The sequence below is a fragment of the Microcebus murinus genome, chromosome 6 (assembly GCF_040939455.1).
Source record: "Microcebus murinus isolate Inina chromosome 6, M.murinus_Inina_mat1.0, whole genome shotgun sequence".
Classification (NCBI taxonomy): domain Eukaryota; kingdom Metazoa; phylum Chordata; class Mammalia; order Primates; family Cheirogaleidae; genus Microcebus; species Microcebus murinus.
This window is the reverse complement of record NC_134109.1, coordinates 75,737,076-75,762,398: the sequence shown is the minus strand read 5'-3', so window position 1 is coordinate 75,762,398 and position 25,323 is coordinate 75,737,076. Positions and strand designations below refer to the sequence as shown.

At 34.7% G+C, this 25,323-nt stretch overlaps 1 long non-coding RNA gene across 1 annotated transcript in view; it reads right to left on the bottom strand.

The window, feature by feature from the left end:
• Positions 1-25,323, bottom strand: part of LOC105872398 (uncharacterized) — a 126,999-nt gene that overhangs the window by 40,073 nt on the left and 61,603 nt on the right. Inside the window, exon 2 of the long non-coding RNA XR_001154578.2 lies at positions 21,313-21,378. This is a non-coding gene — a long non-coding RNA (uncharacterized LOC105872398). The remainder of the gene's footprint in view (positions 1-21,312; positions 21,379-25,323) is intronic.

Genomic DNA, 25,323 nt, shown 5'->3' with positions numbered 1-25,323 from the left:
TGGAATTATTGTTTCTATTTTTTAAGTCTCTAAAATATAAAACATTATTTTTAGAACTAGGTAAAAACAATGAAGAAGAAAGAGGAATTGGCTTATGAATATTGTTTTTATAATATAGGATAGTGCCAGATCAGTGCTTTCAAGGATCATTGTCACACCTCAAGACAGAGCTGCATATGTCAGTGTATACAAGTGAAAAGTCAATGTTAGTGGCTGGTTTTGATAATGAATATTCTATGCCAGAGTCGTGTGCCTGTGTTTGGTGGTCATAGCAATTGGGCAAGAGAATCAATAGTCTGATTAAAAAAAGAAAGCCCAAGAGTCGTCTAAACCTAAAAAGTTGATTTGCTATTTTAGTACATGTCATTGAATGTACAAACTACCCTGGTAGCCAGATTTACTAGGAGAATTACCCTCCATGTAGGCTTCAACGAAGATAAATACTGGCATTGATAAGGAGAAATGCGTATGCTAGGTTATTGCCTTGAAAGGTGCTTTTCTCTGTATTGTATAACCAGTGATTCTCAAGGGATAAGTACTTTCAATTTTGTCTCACAGATGCATTACAGTATTAGTGTCTGTCTGTTTTTGCTTTTGTAGTGAAGTAAGCTTTCACTATTCCACATAAGATATAATTTAACTACTCCACAGATGAGACAGGGGTTATGTTGCTCAATAGTTCATTAAAGAGAATAAACTAAAGGACTTAATTTTTTCATTTCAGAATATTATGAGGGTACAAACATTTTGGTTACATATAATGCCTTTGCCTCATCCAAGCCAGGGCTACAAGTGTGCCCTTCCCCACACAGTGCACGTAGTATCCATTAGTTGTGAGTTTACCCACCCCCACCCTCACCCCCATCTGACTGGCACCCAGTGAATATTACTACAATATGAGAACCTTCGTGTTGATCAGTTAGTATCAATTTGATGGGGAGTACATGTGGTGCTTGTTTTTCCATTCTTGTGATACCTCACTTAGAAGTATGGGCTCAGTCTCTATCCAGGATAATATAAGAGGTGCTAGTTCACCATTGTTTCTTGTAGTTGAGTAGTATTCCATGGTGTACATGTACCACATTTTATTAATCCACTCATGTATTGATGGGCAATTGGTTTTTTTCCACATCTTTGCAATTGTGAATTGTGCTGCCATAAACATTTGAGTGCAGATGTCTTTATTGTAGAATGTCTTTTTTTCCTTTGGGTAGATGCCTACTAGTGGGATTGCTGGATCAAATGGTATTTCTATTTTTAACTCTTTGAGATATCTCCAACCAAATTACTTTCTGTAGGGGTTATACTAATTTGCTGTCCCACCAGCAGTATAAGAGCATGGGCCAGCAAACATATAAAAAAATGCTCAACATCTCTAATTATTAGGGAAATGCAAATCAAAACCACAATGAGATATTACCTAACTCCAGTGATAATGGACTTAAAACTTTTAAAAAGATATTCTATTTGGGAACAAAATATTGTGGCAATAATCAACACAGATGTTATAAAAAAAAAAAAAATCAAAAGGAACCGTAAATGAAAGGGTCCAAATAAAATAAAAACAAAGTGGAGTAGTTTTTTTAAAAAGCTCAAAATGTGTCATTTCTGACTGGTGAGTAGGAAGAAATAGACACTGAGAAGAAAATAGATGTGTTAGCTCCTTGAGAGCAGAGACTTCTTCAGATTTTATATACCTTTCAACACAGCTTTGCATAGAAAAAGCACTGATTTAATATTAATTGCTTGACTTTATACAGACTGTGATAGTGTCTAAAGATTTTAATTTCTTATTACATAACATATAGTCAAAGAGAAAAATGAAAAATCATGAGGCTGACCAAAGAAAGTAGGTCAGAGAAACAAGTATACGGTAACATGTTTTTAGAAAATTGGGCTGTTGTGAATACTTTTTAGACCTTTCAGTTGTTCAAGAAGGTATAGCTTCTTTTCAGATTAATTCATAAGGTCTTAAACACCTTTTCAAATTTATATCCACCATTGTTAGTTGGACAAAGCCCATACTACTTAAAATTGTATGCCAAATTTCAATTACCATCAGATAAGCTCTCTGCTTTCTCTGCTACAACAAAGTATAAGAAACTGGCAGTTATTTAACTGGGAGGAGCCTATAATTTAATCCTTATACCAGCCCACTATAAAATTTTATCAGTGCTGCTCCAGTAAGCATGGATACACAAGTAATGTTGTCTCCTCCTAATATGTTATTTTAGGTCAGTGTTAGATTCACAAATGAACTAAAATGTCTGTTAAAATGAAGCTTTTATCCTACAAATTTACCAATAATTGCAACAAATTTAGAATTTATATCATGGTGAAGTCTAGCAAATTAGATGGCATTTAAATGAATGCATTACATATCCCTGAAATCTAACATGGATAACATATGTGGAGAGAGAATGACTTATCTGATTAAAAAGGCAATGTCATTTTAATTCCTAGTCAATGTGTTGATTACTAGGATGTACAGTGAAAGGCATATAAATGATCTTAGTCATACCATAAGATACAAAATAAGTATTTTTATTGCAATTTTACTCTCAAATGGTATTAGGTCATATGATCTAAAAACAGAATGCATTCTATCTAATGTTTCACTATTTCTAGTAGATAAGACTATGTCATTAGGAACTACATATTGATTTTAATTAGAATGGGCACTACACCATTAATATGAGTTGTGATACCACTAAGGCAGTTGTCAAGGGGCGATTAATTAATTAATTGTAAATTAATTAATTGAGAATGAATCAAATCAGCCTAGGAAAATGAATATAGAACTTGGGAATGGGGGATTAAACACACAAAGCAGATTGAAAACCCAAGGCAATCTAAATTGTTAATCAAGGCCAGAGAAAATTAAACAACTCATTAAAAGAGAGTACCTGTTGTTTTTAAGAAAGCAAAGTAATAACAATAAAAGCAATAAATTAATTTTATACATCAAATATTTTCCTTAAAAATAGTATATGTAATTCAGAAAAATAGTAAGATTTTGCCACTCTATTCTCTAGACTCAGAAATATGATTTGTAGTATAGGGCACTTAACACTCATTGCTAATTTAATCACTTTATTTTCTGTTCATGGCTAAAGAGGAAACTCTCTTAGATGCTTGAAAGGAAATGAATACACTAAGTTGAAGCAAAAGTCTATTATAAAGAGATAGTTGTGCCCCACTTTTTTATGGGTCTCCCTCTAGTTACTGGATCCCATTGTTTATAAAACTCATTCTTCCACATTGTGCAGAATAAATGGTTGGCTAACAAGTAAAGGTTATGCTTGAAGGAAAAAAAACCTCTAAAATTAAACTTTAAAAATTCAACTATGAAAAATACACATGTAGGTGGAAAATGCTGATTAAAATATATTTAAATGGAAATATTTTTGTCATGGGGTGATATTTTTATTAAAAATGTGTTTAGTATTTGAGTCTATACCAACAAAAAGAGAAAATCATTAGGAGGCCTCCTAATGACCAATGAAGGATCCCATGTCAATTATACTCTATTAATTAGGAAAGAGATAAAAAATGGCAAAGTGAAAATTAAAGTCATGTGTGTATGAGACTGGGAATATTCAAGTAACAACAAGGAAAACAAAAGTAGATGTCAGAGAAGAAATGAAGAGCCAGAACATGTGGAGCATTATAGACTACTGTCAAGACTGACTTTTGCCCTGAGTGAAAGAGAACCATTAAATGTTTTTTAAGTAGAGAATTGATGTGGCATTACTTCTGTTTCAAAACGACTGCCAGGGCTGCTCTACTGATTGCAAGGGTCAAGGGTAGAAGCAGAGAGACCACTTAGGAGGCTACTGTGACAATATAGAAGAGAAATGATGGAAACTCAAACCAGGATAGCAACAGAGGCAATAAGAATTGGGCCAGTAATACAATTCTAGACATATTTAGATGGTAATGCTAAGAGGATTTGATAATGTAGTGATGATGTTGGATATGAGATGTCATCCAACATCATCTACTACATGGATGAGAGAGAGAGATAGAGAGAGAGAATGAGAGAGGGGGGAGAAAGAGAGAGAGAAACCAAGCATTTTGGCCTAAATACTTAGGAAGATGGTGTTGATTAACTGAGATCAGAAAAACTGAGATAGAGTAAGTTCAGGAGGAAAGATAAGATGTTCAGATTTGGACATGTTCCATGTGAGATGCCTAGTGGATATCTAGACTGAAATATAAAGAAAGCAGTTGAATATATGAATCTGGAGTTTAGGAAAGAGGTCTGGGATAGACATAGGAATTTAGGAATCTGGATATAAAAATAGTTTTTAATGTCATGATACTGGATGATATCACCAAGGTGGTGAATGTTAACAGAGAGTGAAGAGGACCAAGGATTAAGCACTGTGACACACCAACATTCTACTAAGAAAAGAGAAAAAAATCAGCAAAAGAGGTGGAAGGACTGACCAGTGAGGTAGGAAGAATCCTAAGAGAAGAGTAGGTCCCAAAAGCCAAGTGAAGAAAGTATCTCAAGGAAAAGATCTATGAAAATTCAGTGAAATAATTTATGTAGAATCACCTATGAAATGCTTATGAAGTAATAGGTACTTTAAATATAGTATGTAATACAAATAATAAAAAACATAAGCCAAAATAAATTCATTATATAATCATATGATTTACTATAATATATATTATATGGTTTCTTCTATTCATGATATTACTCATAATTCATTTTCTCATTTGTTCTTTCAATTATGTATCAAATATTCTTTAGCATTTTCTCTTTGCCAGCCGCTAGTACCCCAGCAAACAAAGATAGACAAGACATGGAACCTACTCCTATAATTTAAAGTACACCAGACTCTCCAATAAACACACAGTTTATTTCTCCATGTGAGGAATTTGAGCAATGTCTCTATCACCCACCAAGTAGGTGACCTTAAATGAGTTATACAAACTATTTGATCTTTAGAAGAATGGAATACATTTTCTCTATTTGCAATGTGGTAGTAAAGATTAGCAAAGATATAATAAATCTTTTGGCATTTATAATTACATAGGCATTCAGAGAGCTATAGCTCTTATTAGTACTACAAATTATTTACATTCTGTCAAAAAGAAGACAGACTATCTTGAGGTGAATAATTCATGATTTTTGCTTTTTTTTGAAGTTGACTAGTCTTTAGGACAATGTAAATGATACTTTGACGAACAATATTTTATATGCTTATAATTATTTATATTCATTTCACAAAAGATTGGAGACAGCTTAACAGATTATATAAAGTAGTAATAATTATAAAAACAGAAATCAAGAATGCACACATGCAGAATATATATGCTAGTATAATCTATTTAATTTTTTATTGTGCCATTTCAAATTTAATTCATAGCTTCGTGGCAGCCAAAAGTTAAGTGACATATTCTCATTATCAATAAAGAAGAAGATTCTAGTTTCTCATAAAAAGCAAAATTTGTTTATCATAGAACTCTAAAAGATATTTTTTAGTAGAAATTTCATAGGATATATGGATATAGACTGCAACCTCAATATTATTGCAACAAATTCACTTATGCATTTCAAACAAATGTTTCTTATAATACCTTTCAATAAAAAATTGAGTCCTAATGTAAAAAATAATTCAGTAATAATAATTCCTTGGAAAACAGAACTAACATAGTCCAAATATATAATAATCATACTGCTTGAAAATCCAAAATCACTCTAATTCTTTGTGTATGTCTTATCACCTCCAATATATTTTTATGCTCATATGTTTACTTATAAATCACATAGGTACATATATACACATATATGTGCTACTATCTTTATAGCAATTTAGAAATCCTAGACCAATCAATGGGCTCTAAATCATCTAGAATAGGTTTGGCTTCTCTTCTCAGACTTTCAATGGGAGCTGGATGGCAGACAAAGCCCTAAGAAACTGTGTTCTGTACCACTGGATGAGGACAGAGGAATATTCTTTAGAAATCAAACTAATGAGGTAAGTGTGGCCTTTCCAGGATTTTTCCCAGGATAAACATCCACATAGGCACTCTCATTACCATATGGCACTAATTCTCATGATGGCTTGAAGATAATATACAATTTTTTTTCAAGGAGAATTTTTCATCAACACTCACGTAAACAAATGCTCCTTTCAAGTCCCAATGGTAAATCCTTCGGAACTGTGTCTTTTCAAGAGTATTATAACACTAGAATTTTCTTTACATAAACCCAGACTCTCAAAAAGATCTCATGGGGCTGTTTCACATGTAAAAGAATATTGAAGTCTTGCTACTTTAGGTTTTCATATTAATTTCTGGCATTATAGCTTGCAAAGATGTTTCTCTTTTGTTCTCTTTTTTTGTGTTTTACAACTTTTTTATCATGAGAAAAAATAAAATGCAGAAAATTTAGAACATTAAAATGAACACCATATACATACCACCTAGATTCAAATTTGTTAATATTTTGCCATTCTTTGGTATATTTGTCACCTGTACTTTTATTTATTTTTTCTGTTCCATTTGAAATGAAGTTGCAGAACTGGAAGGTGTTGTTCTCTTTTTTGTTTGTTGTTGTTGCTGTTGCTAGTTCCCCCTCCATTTTAAAAGTTAATGGTCAATCCTGATTTTTCTTTAAGGATGCTCTTGATGTTATTGGGGAAATGTCAGAAGTAATGAAGAAAAATCCTAACGTGTCATCCAACCGAAGTCCATCTTTTGAGATAAAAAACACTCATAATGAAAATGAGTTGACAGCTTACTTGATGATATTTACAGCTGGATATGACGTCAATCGGAAGGATAGTACAGATCAATTTTAATGGCAAGCAGCTAAGCATGCTTATTGATCTGGCAGCTCGCTACTCTACAAATGGCAAAGACCATTAATATGCTAGCACCAGGGACATGGGAAAAGCATAAAACAACAAGTGACTTTGAGCCTTTAAAGAAGATAATTTAAGAGTGCTGATTTGATGATCACAAGGGAAAGTGTGAATTCATGATTTAACCTCCATTCACTACCTCTCAACTAAAAATTGATCACCATCCTAGGAGTCACATTTCATTTGAGATAAATTTAATATATTTCATAATTTCCTCCTTAAGCTCTTTGCTTTAAGGGATGCCATTTGCTGTCCAGCTAATCTTAAAGTAGGTTTTTTTTTTTTTCTGGAAGAACAGAGTCATTTCTGCTAGAGCAGTGACCATGTAGGTGAAACATGAATCAAAAAAGCATATATAAGAATATCATGTATCTACCTTGTCTGCTTCCATATTTCCTCTCTGCTCTATAAGGACAATAACAGTAGTCCCTCCCTGGAATATAAAAATGGATAAGATCATGTCTATTATATGCTGCTAAAAGACATTTATTTTAGGAACCAGTAAAAGCCGTCAGTAGTACCCACATAGTAGTCAATATTACAAATATATATCACTTGAATGTGGCTGCTGCTATTGCAACTAAACTTTTCCTAGTCTGGAGATGTGAATATCCCACTGTTCAGCCAAATAAACTTTTCATTCAGACATCTTATATTGTATTTTCATATACCTAATGGAGTCTCACCAAATGGATGTTAGGTGGGCTGTCTGTAATAATGAACTTCCTAACCTCTAGAGATGCAGTACATCTGCTCAGATCAAAATGTGTTGTTTATGAAGCTCCCACATTCTGGAGACATATGTACAGTACCAATGTGCAAATAACAAGTTTCAAACTCTTCAAATGGTTCCTAGTCAGCCAGTAAGGAAGCATTAGCCTTCAGAATGTGAAATAAATCCTGCAAATTTACAAAAGGTTCAAATCCTTAGTAATAGTATCTGATGTGCAAAGACATTTGATGTACCTAGTCATCACTAGAAGGGAAAAATGATAAATTTCAACCTCAAGAGCTTTGTACCTTCCTGTATAAATCCAAATGGCCCATTAAGGTGAGAGTAGAGAACTAAGTCAGGAATTCGTGATGATTTATGACCTCTTATAATCAAGACTTTTCCCCTCCTTCCTTAATGCTGATAGATTGAATTTCATTTTCTTGCTTATTCTTTTGAGAAATAAAAAACAACCATTGACTTCACCAGTATGTACATTCTTAATATCTTATCAGTTAGCACTCAGTGATGACCGTCATAAGATATTTGAAGCTATCAATCCATTTATAAATCTTAGTATTAATCTTCAAATGTCAAAAGGCAGCCTCAAATAGTATACTTATAATACTGTTACTACTTTGTTATTTTCTAAATGGCAATTCTACTTTCTCCTGCATATTTTTCCAATCCCCCTGTTTATTAGGATTACTTTACTTTCTGGCAAAGTTTAGGTAAAATAAAATAAAATTTCTTTTCTTGAAAGTACATATCCTAATAATACTTTCTGAGCGAATGGGAAATGGAAAAGGAATCACCAAAATATAGACATGTAGCTTATTTGTAGCATCTCTTACTATGAGCTAACTAACTCAACATTAGGATTTATTAACATTTATATTGCTCAACACTCCAAAAATCAAACACTTATAAAAAATCTATTGAACAACTGAGTGAGTTAACTCTAGCAAAGTATCAGAATATGAAATGCATGTTTCATATATTAAATGTGAAAGATGTTTAAATTTTTAAAGATGTTAAAAATATTAGTTTAACATTAAATTAACATTTTAAATTTAGAATATTTTTTAAAAATACTAAAGATGTTAAAAATGGAAAATTCTGAATAAAGTGAATGCCACTGGTACCCTGACCAGATCCCCTTCAGGAGATCAGTGGGTCAGTGTGAGCTGCTGTGAATGTTGGAGAATTAATCTTGACCTAATGAGAGCCACCTCATTGGGGGAATCTCGTACACACGCACACACTAAAATACAAGGTGGAGTGAGCAGCTCACAGCCAAGAACCGATCCATATGGGGGTACCATAGGTCAGCTCCTTACCTAATTGTAAGAGGCTATATCTATGGTAAAATTTATGCTCCAGAATTCCCTGTGGAGTTCCTTGCTTAGATTCTTTCCCTGCCATGCCCTACTTCCTCCCTGCCTTTCTCCTGAGAGCATTCACTTAGTAAACAACACACACCTAAATTCTTGTCTCAGGCTCTGCTTCTAAAGTGCCTGAGCACAATATCCCAAACACAAGGAACAAAACACACTTCTGATACCCTTTCTTAACAAAGAAAATCTTAGCAACAGTTTTATTTTGTTTTAATAGGTAGTTTGGGGAAAATGTTGGTGTAAGAAAATGAAACCACGGCAAGTGATTGAATAATTCATACATCAGATGTCAAATTTCCAGCTTTAGAAATTTTAACTGGCTATGGGTTCTTACTTTGATATCTGGCCTCCTGCCACCCCTAATACCAATGTTCCAGCGGTGGCTGTGCTGAGGGTTATATCCAAACTCAGCCCATAACTGATCACTCATCTTCCCTCTTCACTCAGCCTCTCTCCTGCTCTACTCACTACTTTGGTATTATTATATCGTCACTTCTAGGGAAAGGCTTTGAGCAGAATCATAGACAGTGGAAGTTATTAAATATTTGTTAAATCTATTCAATTGACTATATGAATTAATAATCAAAGTCTAAGAGAGAAATCAGGAAAATAGCCCACTTACTAACTGAATAGCAAGAGAGAAAATAATGGGAAACCAGACATTCATTCTCATATCAGTTCTAAGGCAAGAAAGAGAAACCTGTCCCTAATCATTATCACTGGCTCCAGAAAGAACCAGAGAGGAGAGGGAACACCAACATTAAATTACTCATGACTCCTCTGGACCCCAACAAAGAATATTTATTTCCCTTCAGTTCACATATGCTTCTTAGAACTGAGTTTCCTGGAATTTCTATTAAGAAATCAGATTACATAGCAATAATTTTCAGGTGCCACAGTCTCTGCTAATAGTGAGCTGCAAAAGAAGGTGGTACCTTGTGGTCAATAGAAAGAGATAAAGCCAAGTCCAGAGCTGCAGGGATCTTGGAATAATTTGAATAGTTATTAATGAATGACAGAATTTATAACAGGAAAAAATCATAAAATCCAAAAATTCAGGGTACAAAAAAATGTACACTGTTATTTTTCTATAAGCCAACTTCATTTATCTTTCAAGCCCAATTCTTGATTCTGCTTATTTAGCAGAAAACTAGGTCTCAGCATTTGGGGATACTTCCCCTCCTCTTCCTCAAGGTTAGTTAGTGTTCTAGGAGATTTACATAGGGCAGGTATTTTGAAAAGATTTTGTGAATAGGAAGGGGGTCCGTCTATGGCTGACCTGTCTCTCATTCCTATGTATCAGGCTCCCTGGAGTTTCCCTGCAAGGCCCTGCCTGGGCACATCTATGAAGCTACCTAGATACATACTGAAGTCATTCCTCTTTGGGGTCATATCAACTATCCACACTGTGGGACGCCTTTCTCAGGAGCTTACTAAACTCTCTAGTCTTATCACTACTTTGATCTCTCCTCTTTCTCCTGGTCCAAGGAAGTCTTTTCTCAGCTTAGGGAAAATATTTCCCTTTTTCTTAATATTTGCCTCACAAGCACTCTCTTTATCTTACAGTTTCAGGTGTTTGTAGAGTCTCAAGCTTGTTGGGGGCCATAAATTCTGTCTGTCACCGGGTGGTAAATTTGCACAGAGGAATAAGTGTATGTTTTGGTCTTGGGCTCTATCTTCTTTTCTTTTCTAAGAATCATGTGCTATGGTCTCCATGTTTGTGTCCTGTCCCTCAAATTCATATGTTAAAATTCTAACTGCCAATGTGATAGTATTAGAAGGTGGGGCTTTTGTGAGGTGATTAAGTTATAGAGGAAGAACCCTCATTATTGGGATTAGTGACCTTATAAGAGAGACCCTTGATCCTTACTGTGAAGACGCTAATGAGGAATCTGCCAAAACCTTGATCTTGAAATTTCCACCCTCCAGGAATATGAGTAATACATTTCTGTTGTTTATAAGCCACCCAGTTCATAGTATTTTGTATGGCAACCTGAAAGGACTAAGACACATAGTAACATTCTATCTCCAACTAGTAAAGCTCTTGCAAATCAATGTTACTCATAAATGGGGAGTCAGTTTCATGATTTAGAAAAAAATCAGTTGATGGCTCAACTTGAAATTCATGGAAATGTGTTCACATTTAACTGTTCTTGCTCATAAAGTGACCCTCTTTTCCCAGGGAGGCCTGTGAAATACTCCCTTTGAATGTTCATCCATATTATTCCTATATATTAAAAAATCTGTTAAGGGTATATTTGTATGTCTGTCTTTCAACTTGGCCATTAGAAAGTGCCTGCCAACTAAATCTTCAATGTTTCCAACATAAACAAATGAGAATGGAAGAGGACATTCCTGGCAAAGATTAGGAGGCAAGGAATACAGGCAGCATATTTAATAGATACTGGTTTAGCCATCAGACAGAACCCATACAGGCAAGGTTAGAGTCACTTTCAAATCAGTTTTAATGGTAGCCTGCATCAGAAATTCAAAAAAGACCTCTAGATTATGAGAAAAATCCTTTTGCTATTTAGGAAATATAATTAATTCTCCATTCATGGAATAATAGAATTAAAGTATTTTTTTTCCAACTCCCAACTAATAAAGTTTTTGAGAAATCCTGAGAGATGGGATGGAACCAAGTTGAAAGTCAGTCCCTTTTCTTTCTGATTTATTTCAATCTCTTTTCACAGAGACAGCCATTGAGACAAGCATTTCTTATGTCAACTCACTGAGGACTGACTGCAGTCATCGGAAAGACGCAATAATTGATTTCAATAATTAATTCCTGCTTGCCAAAGTAATGTTGCTCTGCACTCCTCCTCAGGCCCCAGTTAAAAGGAACTCAGAGGCAGGAGTGCATAAACAGTTACATTACTTCAGGGAGCTAAAGTCCCCTAACATACTGTAGATTTGGGAAGAGCTTTTAGGCCTGGGGCTATTTAAAGTGAATTCCTATAAGGTCCCCTGTTACCCATGTTGTTCGTGATTTCCTAACTATTTCAGAGGAGTAGAAAGCTGAGTGGAGGGCTAAACATCTTTACAGCAATTGATCTCAGCTCAATCAGTAAATTCATCTTCTCACTATACCAAAATTTCTCTCGAAAACAAGAGAGTAAAAGGGCTCTAGAAGATAGAGCATCAGGGGGAAGAGAACTGGAGGTGGAAAAATAATCAGAGATGAATGTCAAGAGAAAAATAAAGTGGAACATTGCTATTTGGGAAACCAAATGACACCTGGTCCCTTTTTATTTAAATGATTTCTAAAACCCAAACCACCTCTAACCATAGTCAGAAATGTTAAAGCGGAGTCACTTTATGGCCCTTTCAAAAGGATTAAATAGTCTGTGCTATCTCGTATGCCTAATACAAACAGAATCTAAACTGACTCCAGGTAACGATGTTTTATTTTTTCCTCTAAGCTATTTTCATACATTTTTAAAAATAATACTTTGTGTGCCCTAATACAATCACATAAAGGTAAAACTCAACTCAAATAGGTTTTAGAATAATTTATCATTAATAAAAAGGCCATTACGCACCCAGACCTTTGCAAATTTAATACAGAAAAATAACTTTAAACCTCGTTGGCTCCCCTTGACCCAAAATGTGTCACAACATAGACTTTTCACTAATTGGGGAATTTACAACCCCAAACTGATTGTGATGTCAATGCTCTATTGTAAATTAAGACCAATATGGGACTGGAGAGCATAAATGGAAAGCAGATCCTTATTAGGCATTGGGCCACGCATAGTCATGCCCAGGTACAAGAACCAACCTCTTGTTACTACCTGGTCCCAGGGTGATAAAGTACCTGATGTAAAGAACAGATTAAAAGTAAAACTAGACCAGATGTTTTTCCTATTAGATGGATTAAGTCAGACCAAACCTAAAATTAGGAAAACACACAGGGCTGATTTACTACTGCGCTGGGATGGGTGGCTGCGCTGGGAGCCGTAGCGGGTGGCTGCCAAGCCAGATCCTCATTTATTAATGGGGCCGCGGGAGCAGGAAGGCCTCACCCCTGACTGCTCTAAAACTGCTGAACGAGGACTCCAGCCTGGTGATGAAAGCAGCTCTCTGAAGGTGGACCCTCAGTAAAAACATTAAAATGTACTTCAAACACAGCGGATGGGCATGAGAGGTAGAGAAAAAGACTAAGTTTACTGTCTCCCTTAATAAAGATATCTCAGGAATACAAGTACCACCTTTGCCCAGCTCCAAGGATTTCTTTTTCCTTAAACTAAACTCTTGTTATGATTAAGAAAATCAACTTCATTTAAACTCATGTAGGCCAAACTCAGGCAGTTCAACCCTAAAGTGTTTCTTCACATGCTGAGCTCTGAGAGTGTTCAATAGAATATTGCTACCTTAAGAGTGAGCCAATTCTGGATAGGAGTGAGGCCAGTTTTAACAAAATCGCGTCAGGATATTCAGAGACCCTGATGCAATTGCTAGTCCTTGGACTGTATCGCAGCAGCTGAGTGTAGCTCCTTGCCAGAAACTTGACACAAGAATAGAGAATTATTTGAAGAATAGCCTATTATCTTGAACTACAGGAAAACCTAAATAATACTTTCTCAGACAGAAGATTAAGTATAATGTCAAATAATCTTTTTGACAGGTGTATCCTTGGAACAGTCTTCCTCAAAAAGTAAATTTCTCCCTAATTTTGCTAAATTGTTCACATCTTAGGTACTTTTCAGTATCTTTAGTCTTGTTGTTTGTTTTTGCTAATGCTTTTGTTTTGTATCATCAGAATCAGCTTTAATGCAATGGAAAAGACATGTGGTCTTTTCCATTGTGGCCTGAGTTCCAAATCTGGAACTCCTGGGGTGTCACATTAGATATGTCACATAAACTCTATGACCTTCAGTTTCCTTTTTAGTAAAAATAAGGTCAAATGTGCATCTCAGGATGGTTATAAGAATGAGGTAAGATAATGCCTATAAAAACACAGAGCCATGTAGTAGAAACTCAGTAAGTTTGCACAAATTATATGCCTGCACAAATTATATGCAATGACATTACATTTTCAGTATTATTCCAGTTGTTATGAGAAAAGGTTTGGTGAATATCACAAAATCAGCCACAAAGCTTGCAAGAAAACAAACCTTAAGTGTCCTCCCAAGACCATTCCCACAGTCATGGGGACTCCAGGGAACACTAACTTTCTGTTGTTTTTGCAGAGAGTATGCTGATTAATTTTCAAAATTTAAATTTTTTAAGCCCTCAAAAGTCTTTATAGTATTAAATAATTGCCACCTTTTGCTGACCAGGTCTGAGTTAAGGTAGATTCCACGGATATGTGGCTAAGCCTAGAGCCAGAAGAGGGTGTCCTCAGACAATCAAAGAAGTCCAAATAGCATGTTGGCAGGAGAGAAGGGAATATAGACAATTCCCAGTATAAGACCATTAGCCATCAGATGATATGTACATGGCTGGAAGCTGGATGCCTAAGCTGGACCTGAGAAACAGGTCCAGGAAGGTAAATGAAGGGCAGCCATGACTCCCAGGAGTTAAGAACCAAGCCAAAGGAAAGAAAAGCATCCCCCCCTCACACACACACACTGATAGGGTAGTAATTCCAGTTTTGCCTTTCTTGCTGCAAAAGGCAGCTTCAGAGAGCAATCTCTATTGATAAAGTAAAACGACTCAACAGATACTGTACTGATGTATTGAAACTTTTAAACAAGCATTTGGGAAATCTGCTGTTTGTATTCATAGGCTGTTTGTCAGCAGATGGAAAAATATTACTTTTAAAGGAACAAATGGTCACTACTAAATTTATGGGACATATTGTCTTACAAATATAGCTCCTCTATTACTTGTGTTTGAGGGGACACATGAAAAAGTATAGTATACCAACAAGAGTATATGTTGTACCTGAACACGTTAGTTTGGACCTCTTCTATGCTGCACCAATGATCAAGTACAACACTTTGAAGTGTTTGACTTTAAAAATTATTTTCATTTGTAGAATACCAGAAATGTGATCTATTCTAACATGATAGACTTTAGTCCCAAAATAGACATGGTTAATGCATGGTTAGAGTGTGGCAGTAACATATAGTGAAATGACTACAATATAATAATGTGCTGATGGTGGTATCATTTAATGAAACTTGAATTTGTTTGTCTTTTCAGTTGGGTTCTTGACATTTAGTTCCATTCCACAGGCTTTGGAGAATGATATCTAATTCTCCTCAAAAGAAAGAATATATCACTAGACACTCTATGTTTGAATAAACATATACTAAAAGCATCATTATTTGTGATCTGGCTGTACTTAATATTTCCTTCTGAAGTCCAAAATTTCATGCAGGCTTTTCTAGCTAATGGAGTTAAGTGCAAATTTATACCTACTGTCAAAATACTTAATCCAGCTTTCCACTATGGTATATACAAATACACTTGTCAAGTATGAGGAGGCAATGGGGTTAGGGGAGAGATGAGCCATGTATTTATGTGCTTGTACAGGAGAATCTCTTGAAGTACTGTCAGCACTCAAAAACTACAGTCTCCCTGAAGATAAGAGTTACTCCATCCCCAGGTGAACTGGTCTTTGCTTTATCTACAAATAAATATTTCCAAAGGTAGCTACTACCCTAAATATAATGTATCTAAGAAGAACATTTGTAGACCACTTCTCTCACAAACCACATTTTCAGTGAAAAATGCTGGTCAGTGTTTGTCTTGATATAATACCAGGACTAAATAACATAGACATCTTATTTCTTCGATATAGCAGTATATATTCTGGATATCAAAGAACTATTATTGTGAAAAGTCAACAATTAATGGATCATATTCTGATGATGCATTCTTTTCATTAACGTTTAGTGTAGTCCTATACTTACCTTTAAAAGCAAACCATTTTAATCGATGAAACATACCTGGCATCCATCTTTATAAAAATTCCAAATTATATATCAAGTTTTACAAAGGATATAGCTTCTGTGTTCTTTTCATAACTATTGCTACAGTAATCACAGGGCTGAATGGGATCTTGAGAACTACCCAAACATCCCCATCTAGAGACAAGATTATACTTAACCCAGAAAGATAGCTGTTCATGAGGTTTTTTAAAACCTCAGAGGAAGCATATAGTCATTAGATTATCACAGTAACTATGTAATATCTGTGAGTAATATATACAACTGTCTTTTTATGGCTACTGCATTAAGAGCATTTCTGTTCATTCCATTTTAAATTCTATTCAAATGTAAGTGTGAATTCACTTTTAAACAGATGCATAACCTATGTAACTCAAAGGAGAATAGAATGCCAAAGAATGAAAATTGTTCTACATGAAAATCTTGTTATATTACTTTGGCAGTATTAAACTGCTAAATTAATAGAAATGTTCAGGTGTAATTCTCTTTACCCCATAAAATACTCCTGAAAATGTCTGTAAAGTGAATCATATTGAAAGCTTTCTACTTAAAGGAAACATATAGTAAATACTTTAACAAAATAAATAATTTCTTCTGAATTCAAGCATATATTTGCCTAAGCTGACACTCACCTGTATTCAAGTTAACTCTCATGCCAAATTGTATTGAGCTCTTTTCTATTGGGCCAAGAGGAAATCACACTTTCAGCCTGATATTTTTTTATTACAGGATCATTTTTGAGGTTATTTTTCACAAAGCATAACCTCAGATGATGCAAAGTTCAAAAGGGATTAATGGAAATGCAATGAAAAAAAGTCATTCTTTGTCATAGGCTGAACTGTGTCCCTCCCAAAATTCAAATGTTGAAGCCCCAGTACCTCAGAATGTCACTGTATTTGGAGAAAGAGCCTTTAATACATTAACTGTCAGGTGAGTTGTATTTAACTCATGATAATTTTCAGCTCAGGGCCTTATGAAGCATATGTAACTCACATATCTCTTTCCCTTATTTGCCATACCTATGGGCACAGAAAACAAAAAATGACAAAATTTTCACTAAATTGGAAAGGATCATTTTGTTTTCAAAGTTTTTATTCTCTTTTTGTAAAAAAACAACACAGCCCCAAGGGAAAAAATTTTTTTTTCCTAGTATGGCAGTCAGTATGTTAAAGAAGTTAAAATGAGGCATATTGTGTGGGCCATAATCAAATCTGACTAGTGTCCTTATTTGTAAAAAGAGGAAATTTAGACATACAAGAGAGATGCCAGAGATTCCTGTGCACAGAGGAAAGACCATAGGAGAACCCAGCAAGAAGGCAGCCATCTAGAAGCCAAGGAGAGAGGCCTCAGAAGAAACCAAACCTGTGGACACCTTGATCTTGGACTTTCAGCCTCCAGAACTATGAGAAAATACATTTCTGGTATTTAAGCCGCCCACTCTGTGGTACTTTATTGTGGCAGCCTGGGAAAACTATTATAGTGCACCCTTCTACCACTATTCCTCAGCCATGCAGTTGGCAGGAGGCAACCGCTTTTAACAGTTTCTTAAGTATTGTTCCAAGGAGATTTTATGCAATAAATAGGCAAATATGAGATGTATGCATATATAATAGTATATACTCTATTCTGGATCTTCCTTTTTCATTTAGTAGTATATCTGCATGATCATTTCATATCAAAATGTGTTATTTTATGGCTACATATGTTCCATTGTATGAATATACTATCATTTATTTAACTACTTCTCTATAATGGATAATTAGGTTGATTCCATTATTTTGATATAATAAATAGTACAGTGAATACTCTTGTACATGTGGCTGCATTTATGTCAATATATTTGTGAAAAACATTTCTAGAAGTAAAAAACATATGCATATTTTAAATTTATAACAAATGCCCACCATAGCAATTAAACCAATTTAGACGTATACCAAAATGATATATGAAAATTTCTATTTCCTCACACTCTCTCCTACATTGGAATGTATAAAATTTTATGCATTGTATCTCATTATGGGTTTAATAGTGCTTCTATTATGAATGAGATTAAGCTTTTTAAAAATCTTTTTAAGTACTATTTGGATCTTTTCAGTAAACTGTTCATATTAACATCCACATTGTACTATTGATTTATTGGTAATTTTATCATTAATTTGATGAATTCCTTACATATTAAGAACATTAGCTCTTGTTCTATAAATAAATTTACAAGTTATTGGTTTTACAGTTTATTATTTGCCTTTTGAACGTGTTTATCATGCTTTTCTCATGCACATTTTAATGCAGATTTATCAACTTTCTTAGTCTCCTAAGTTATGTGTCACAATTAAAAAGGCTTTCCTCACTCTGAGATTTTTAAATCTCTGTTATCTTCTAATAACTTAATTGTTTCAACTTTTTCATGTAAGTTTTTGATCTGAAATGTATTTTGTTAAAAGAGAGGATGTGGCATGGAAAAATGTTAAACATGCTTATTTTGTCGTCCCAACATCTCTCATTGAATGAGCCTCATTTCCCCATTGATATGCAATGTTCTATTTATTATATATCCATTACATTTTAATTCATTTATGAATATTTCTTCTGTTCCATTGATCTATGTGTATATTCATTTCAATGCCTCAGAGTTTTAATTACTGTAGCCTTAAAATATGTTCTGACATCTAGCAGGGCACAGAGCTCCTCATGACTTTTCTACTTTTGAATTTCCCTTATTTTATATTCACATTTGTTATTCAAAAATGTCTTTTTTATCAGCTTGTCTCATTGCCAAAAAGTCATTTGTATGACATTACTTGTATAGATTATTTTAGACAACTAATATCTATAATATTTTCTATATAATACTGAAAAAATCCATTCCAGTTATAGCATTTTAGCATTTCCAGTTAGTGGCATATTATTTTCTTTATATTTATCTTGCATATTTGTTTTATTCACTACTGGGTACCTTACAATTTTGTTGCCTTTTAAAATGGAATATGGCACAGTCAGAAAATAAATCTGAAATTTAAGTATAAATACAGAAATCATACATTGAGACAGAAAAGAGATTACCATAGAATTTAATCAGATAGACTTCTCATCTGCAGCATTTGAAGCTACAAAATAGTGGAATGTCAACATACAGAGATTACTGATGGAAAGAAATTAGTTACAAATCAAGAAGAAAAATAATTTTAGACAAACATTAAATCAGAGAGTAATCACACAGTTACTCCCTATCAAAAATAAGTATTAAATAAATAAGGACTATAACTAAACTTTAATAAAAATGAGCCAAAAATCAAACTTCATGGAAAGATGAAAAACAGAGGAAACCATAATGAACAATAAACTTCAAATGACAGAGGAATAGATATAGATAAATATTGTAGGACAACAGGAATGTTATGAGTGTTTGTTGTGTCTTTTGAAACTGAAGACAGAACAAAAAACATATACTCCAGAATGACAAAAAACTGTATGAAACTATTTATTAAAATGTAGGAATTGGGGTAGGGATAAGGAGAGTAGGAAATGTTCTGTAACTTGGGATTGAGGAGGGAAAGGATGGGAGAAGTAAAATTGTCATAACAATTTTACTTTATGAAGACGTGAGAAACTAAAAAAAAAAAACAAAGAGCATCTTACTGAATGAAATAGCATCTTGTTTTCAAGTAATAGTAGAAAAATATGTCTGATTATGAGAGCTGGGAAGAGGTTGTAAACATGAAATACATGGAAAATTATAGGAGAATTTTGAAATTAACCATGGAGAACAAACAGAATAAATACCAACTTAACCAAATCAAGAAAAGAAAAAAAAAAAGAAAAAAAGGGGGCAACAAGTTAAATTAATACAGAAAGTTTAAGAGGAAAAGCAAAAATCAATCAAATTGGTCACTGCACTAAATAGACTGTATCTCCATTAAAAGATTAAAAAAAAAAAAAACAAAAAAAAAAACCCTGTCAATTTGGTCTACAAAACAAAATCCAGTTCTAAACTTCAGGTGTTGCCAATGTGATGGTATGAAGAGGCAGGACCCTTCACAGGCAATTAGGCCATGAGGGCTCCTCCCTCATTAATGGGATTAGGTTCTTATAAAAGAAGCTTCATGCAGTGTTTAGCTAGCTTGCCCTTCCACCTCCTGCCATGTGAGACAGACCTCCTCCCCTCTGAAGAATGTCACCTTCACCAGATAACTGAATCTGCCAGCACCTGGATCTTCAAGGTCCCAAGCTCCAGAACTGTGAGGAAATAAATTTCTATTCTTATGAATCATCCATTCTTTCAAGTATTCTGTTAATAGCAGCACAAACAAACTAAGACAAATAGTAATGGTGATATTGTTTTGAGAGATGCTGGAATTTAAGGAATTGAATAGTTGCAACACACATATGTTTTGTTTATATTAATATGGCAATGGGCTAACTAAATTTAAGGAGATTTCAGCTACAGGATGTCGCTCTCACAACCTAGAATATGCTAAAGTACCTGGTGTATATACCTAGGGGTATATTAATAATATTCAACATTAACCAAACTTATTTGATTACTTTTGTGGAGCAAAGACAAGTGTACTATGGAATTTCCTGGCGTGGGGTGGCAGGAGTTGAGGGAGGGACAATTGCACATGCAACTGTCTAAGTATGAAACTGCAAGGTCCGTCACTATGGGCAGGTTGTTTTCTTTTCATTAGTCTCTTGGATCTTGATAAGAGAAATACCATGAGACCACTTCTGAGTTTTAAATTATATTGTCCTTTTTCAGGCGTGGTGAAAATAAGTGGGAAAAGTATGGAAAGTGTTAAGAACTCCATATTTGATGTTTTGCTGATGGTGCTGAAAGGAAATATTGGAATAGGTGACAGGAAAAACACAACTTAAAAATCAATATGGACATGCATATTGAGTAAAAGTGGAAGCAATTAGTTGGGCACCAAAGAAAAAGAAATCCAAATTCCCATGCCACCTGCCACCAACTAAAAATTGAGCTATTTTAGTCTGGTATCTTTTCCCAGCACTTTGAATGGTGAAGAGAGTTATCTCTGAGCAGCATCTCTAAGAACTCTGGCTGGAAGAAGCACAAGCACATGATCAATCAGGCAGCAAAGACCTCAAGGATATATGTGAGGATAGGCTAAAATAGAAAGGGAGGGGACAAATAAAAGTCAAATTATGTATCTAAAATAGATTATTTTTTAATCACACAATAGTTTAAGGCAGGCCTATTTCTAGTGAGCAGGTGGCTCTCTACCATGTGATAATTCTGGGTACAAAGTGCCTTCCACTTAGTGGCTCCACAATCCTCTAAATCCTCTTGGTTATTTGTATCCAGCCAGCAGAAAAGGGAGGAAGGGCATGAAGAATGCATACAGGCTTCATAAAAGCCTTGACCCAGAAATGGCATAGATCACTTCTATTCACTGCTTACATACCAGAACCCCATCAAATGGCTTCATCTAACTTCACAGGATGATAGGAAATGTATCCTGGTTGGGAGACTGGAAAGAAGAAAAACACATAGATTTTGGTAAGCAACTAGCAGTCTTTGTCACAAAAGGCAATGAATCTTCTATGAATCACGACATCAAGGTTCAACACGGTAATCTGCAAGACCTAAATGAAATACCACAAAATAGTGCCTGTAGGATGATAAAATGAAGACTCAAATGGAAATAACAAGTATATTTCCTCTTTTTTTTCTTTTTTCCTTTAAATTTTTTCCCCAGAAGAAAATCTTGTTTTTTCATCTTATTTATTTTAATTGATAAATAAAAATTACATATGTATGTATGGTGTATAACATAATGCTTTGAAATATGTATATATTGTAGGATGGCTAAATTAAGCTAATTAATATATGCATTACCTCACCATTTATTTGTGGAGAGAACATATAAAATCTACAGTTATCAAGTTTCAACTATATAATACATTGGTATTACTATTAGTTGTACTCACCTATGTTTTACAATAGATTTCTTGAACTTGTTCATCTTATCTAACTGAAATTTTGTATCTCTTAACCAACATCCTGCCACCCACCTCCCTAGCCCCTGGTAGCCATCATTTTACTGTTTGCTTCTACATATTTGACTTTTTAAGATTTTACTTTCAAGGACCAAATAAACCAGTAAGAGCAATTTGACCATGAACAATAAGTAAACCATCCAGATTCAACAACATAGGTGATGAGAGTTACCACCAATACCTCCAAGGAAGCCACCAATCAGCCCCAGAAGCTACTTAACTGCTAACAAAAACTGCCTCTATCATGCATTGAGGTCTTAGTTCTCTAACATAATGCAGGACCCTGATTACTGTGTGCAAGATCAGTTTAGACAAGGGCCACGAAAAAGGATAGACTAAGATGTTTAATACCTTTAGTTTTATGCTCACATTTCCAACCAATATATCAATGTGAGATATTCTATTTCCTCAGCAATAGCTGATGCAAAGAGAAAGGATCACTGAAATGTTCATTTGTTGTCCAACTTTCCTAAAGATAAAAAGAAGAGAATATCTACCCTTCCAAAAAGTCCCTATTGAAACTTCTAATTTTCAGAGAGAATTTAGATCTCAGAATCTGGTCCAAGGTCCTCAAAGAAAGGATCTAGGAACTACACTCACCCGGTATCAATGTAGGTAGAGGTATGAATAAGTTATCTTCCTGACAGAAGAAAACATCAAGAAGCTGCAGAACTGGATCAGTATGATCATACACCCCATAATAATTTATTTTAGTCAGTATATGGTGGAGATCTGCCAAGAAAGCCCAGAATGTAAGTGGAAATACTGACACTACTAGGTAAAGAGAAGCCTCAAAATCTTTGCAAAATACCAAAGGATGGACAAAGTAGCTGGATTTGTACTCATGTTTTAGACAGAGTGTCACCTGCTCTTTGTACCAGTTCAACTCTCTCCAATCCCTTCCTAACAACCAGACTAGTCCTCTGCAATGCTCATAGGCTTCTATCTTTACCAGATAATCCAGAGCAGGAGACAACATGGTCCTTGTCTCTTTCACCAGCCTGCATCATTGCCACTTTCTACTGGAATCTATAGTAGGCCAGCCTGATTCTGCCCAAACTCTCATGACTTCATTCCATACATTTTCTATTCTCAGCATTGTGTATAACAAAATGAAGTAGGTGGGGGGGTGGGGAGAAGTTAATAGTAAGCAATTAAAACTAGAGCACACAGCACCTAACTTATTGACTCTAGGGACAAAGGATCCATCCATATATTATATCTTTGCCCTACACTCCAGTTCTGACTGCATGCACCATATTGTTTGCTAACTACACATGAACTATCAAACCAGTCAAAGAAAGAATCCAATATATCAAAAGACCAGCATGACTTTGTTGGATTGATTTGATGCATGTAAATAGCACTTCAAAAACACATAAGGCTTCTAGTTTTAAATCAGCAATGTGGAGAGTTGTAAAGAGTTGTTTCTACTTTCACAATAAGAAAAAACCTTAAAAAACTACATCAATGACTTTGGTTGAATCCCTAACACTGAGGTTGAATGACAAACTAATATCAAACCTAAAGAGAAACGTGTGCTTGCAGGAAGAAACAGAAACAGAGCCTTTGTCTTCTTGGGAAATACACCCCATAACACTATATAAGTTGTAAAGTATAAGCTGTATATATAAGCTGTATAAGTAAAAAAGATTAAGCTAGAGAATTTCTAACAAATGCTAAGGGTTTAGTGTGGGCTAGTGTGAGTGTGCAAAACCCCAGGGGGTCACAGACATAAAGAAGTTTGCATCTTCTTGCAAGTTTTTACTCTAGGAAGCTCATAAGGAAAGTTGGGAAGAATACTGAGAAAATCTTGTCCCATGGTGCTGGCTGGAGAAGAACAGAAGGCACTATAAACTTTCCTAAAGCCATCTCCCCTAAGGAACAAAAACCTCCATATGCAATGAGAAGACATCAAAATTGTAACAGAAAGATGCTGATAGAAACCCATAGCAACTGAAGTAGCTCTTGATCTCAAGAGCCAGGGAGAATCTCCCTTCTTGGGAAATGTGTATGGATATTCACTAGGCCCAACATTACATCTGGACCTCCCTAATATTGAAGTTTAATCAAAACACAAAACTATGTCCCTCCACCATATCTACTACCACCATACTAAGTATTGAGGAAAAAATAACAATGGAATATAGTTGAGAGAGATCAAAGAGACAGACTGCCCCTGGGAAGCAGCATAAAGGGAAGACCCAAAGCCAAGGGGACAAACACAAGGAATCACAGACAAATTTGATACACTGAGGATAACTGTAGCCATAAAAAACTCTATACCTATTCTAGATCCTGAATAGATAAACAAATATATTCACATTAAATTCTTAGCAAAAGAAAAGGTAGGCTTAACTCTAAGCATGAAAATAAAATTGCCTAAGTATTTATTGTCTTACACAATATGTTTAGCTTTCAACAAAAATCATAAAATGTAAAAATTTTAAAAAGCAAGGAAAAGCAAAAGAGACAATTGAATCATCATAACCAGACTCAGATATGACCAGATATCAGACAGAGAATATAAAATATCTATAATTAATACATTAAAAGCTTTAATGGAAAAGGTAGACAACATGCAAGATTGGATAGGTAATTGCAGCAGAGAGATGGTAACTATCAGAAAAAGTCAAGTGAAAATGCTAGGAATCAAATATACAATAACAGAGATAAATAATTTCCTTGATGCTTTCCTAAGTAGACTTGACACAGCCAAGGAAAGAATCTGAACTTGAAGATATGTCAGTAGAAATTACCCAAACAGAAATACAAATTTAAGAATAGGGAAAAAGAACTGAGAATCCAAGGTCTATCAGATAATTGCAAAGATCTAATATATGCATCATTGGAATCCCAGAAGGAAGAAGGAACAAGACAGTGAATGGGAAAAAGAAAAAATATGAAGATATCATGGCCAAGAATTGACCAAAATGAAAAGAATGACATCAAACCACATATTTAAAGAATTCAGAAAACATCAAGCAGAATAAAAAAATTTAAATAAAAACACAATCAGTTATGTTATATTTATTTATTTATTCATTATTTTTATTTCAGCATATTGCAGGGTACAAATGTTCAGGTTACATATATTGACTTTGCCCCACCCGAGTCAGAGCTTCAAGCACATCCATCCCCCAGACGGTGCGCCATACACCCATTAGGTGTGAATATACCCATCTCCTCCTTCCCCTGCCCACCTGTCTGACACTTGATGAATGTTACTACTATATGTGTACTTAAGTGTTGATCAGTTAATACCAGTTAATTTGATAGTGAGTATATGTGGTGCTTGTTTTTCCATTCTTCTGATACTTCACCTAGTAGAATGGGCTCCAGCTCTATCCAGGATAATACAAGAGGTGCTAGTTCACCATTGTTTTTTGTGGCTGAGTAGAACTCCATGGTATACA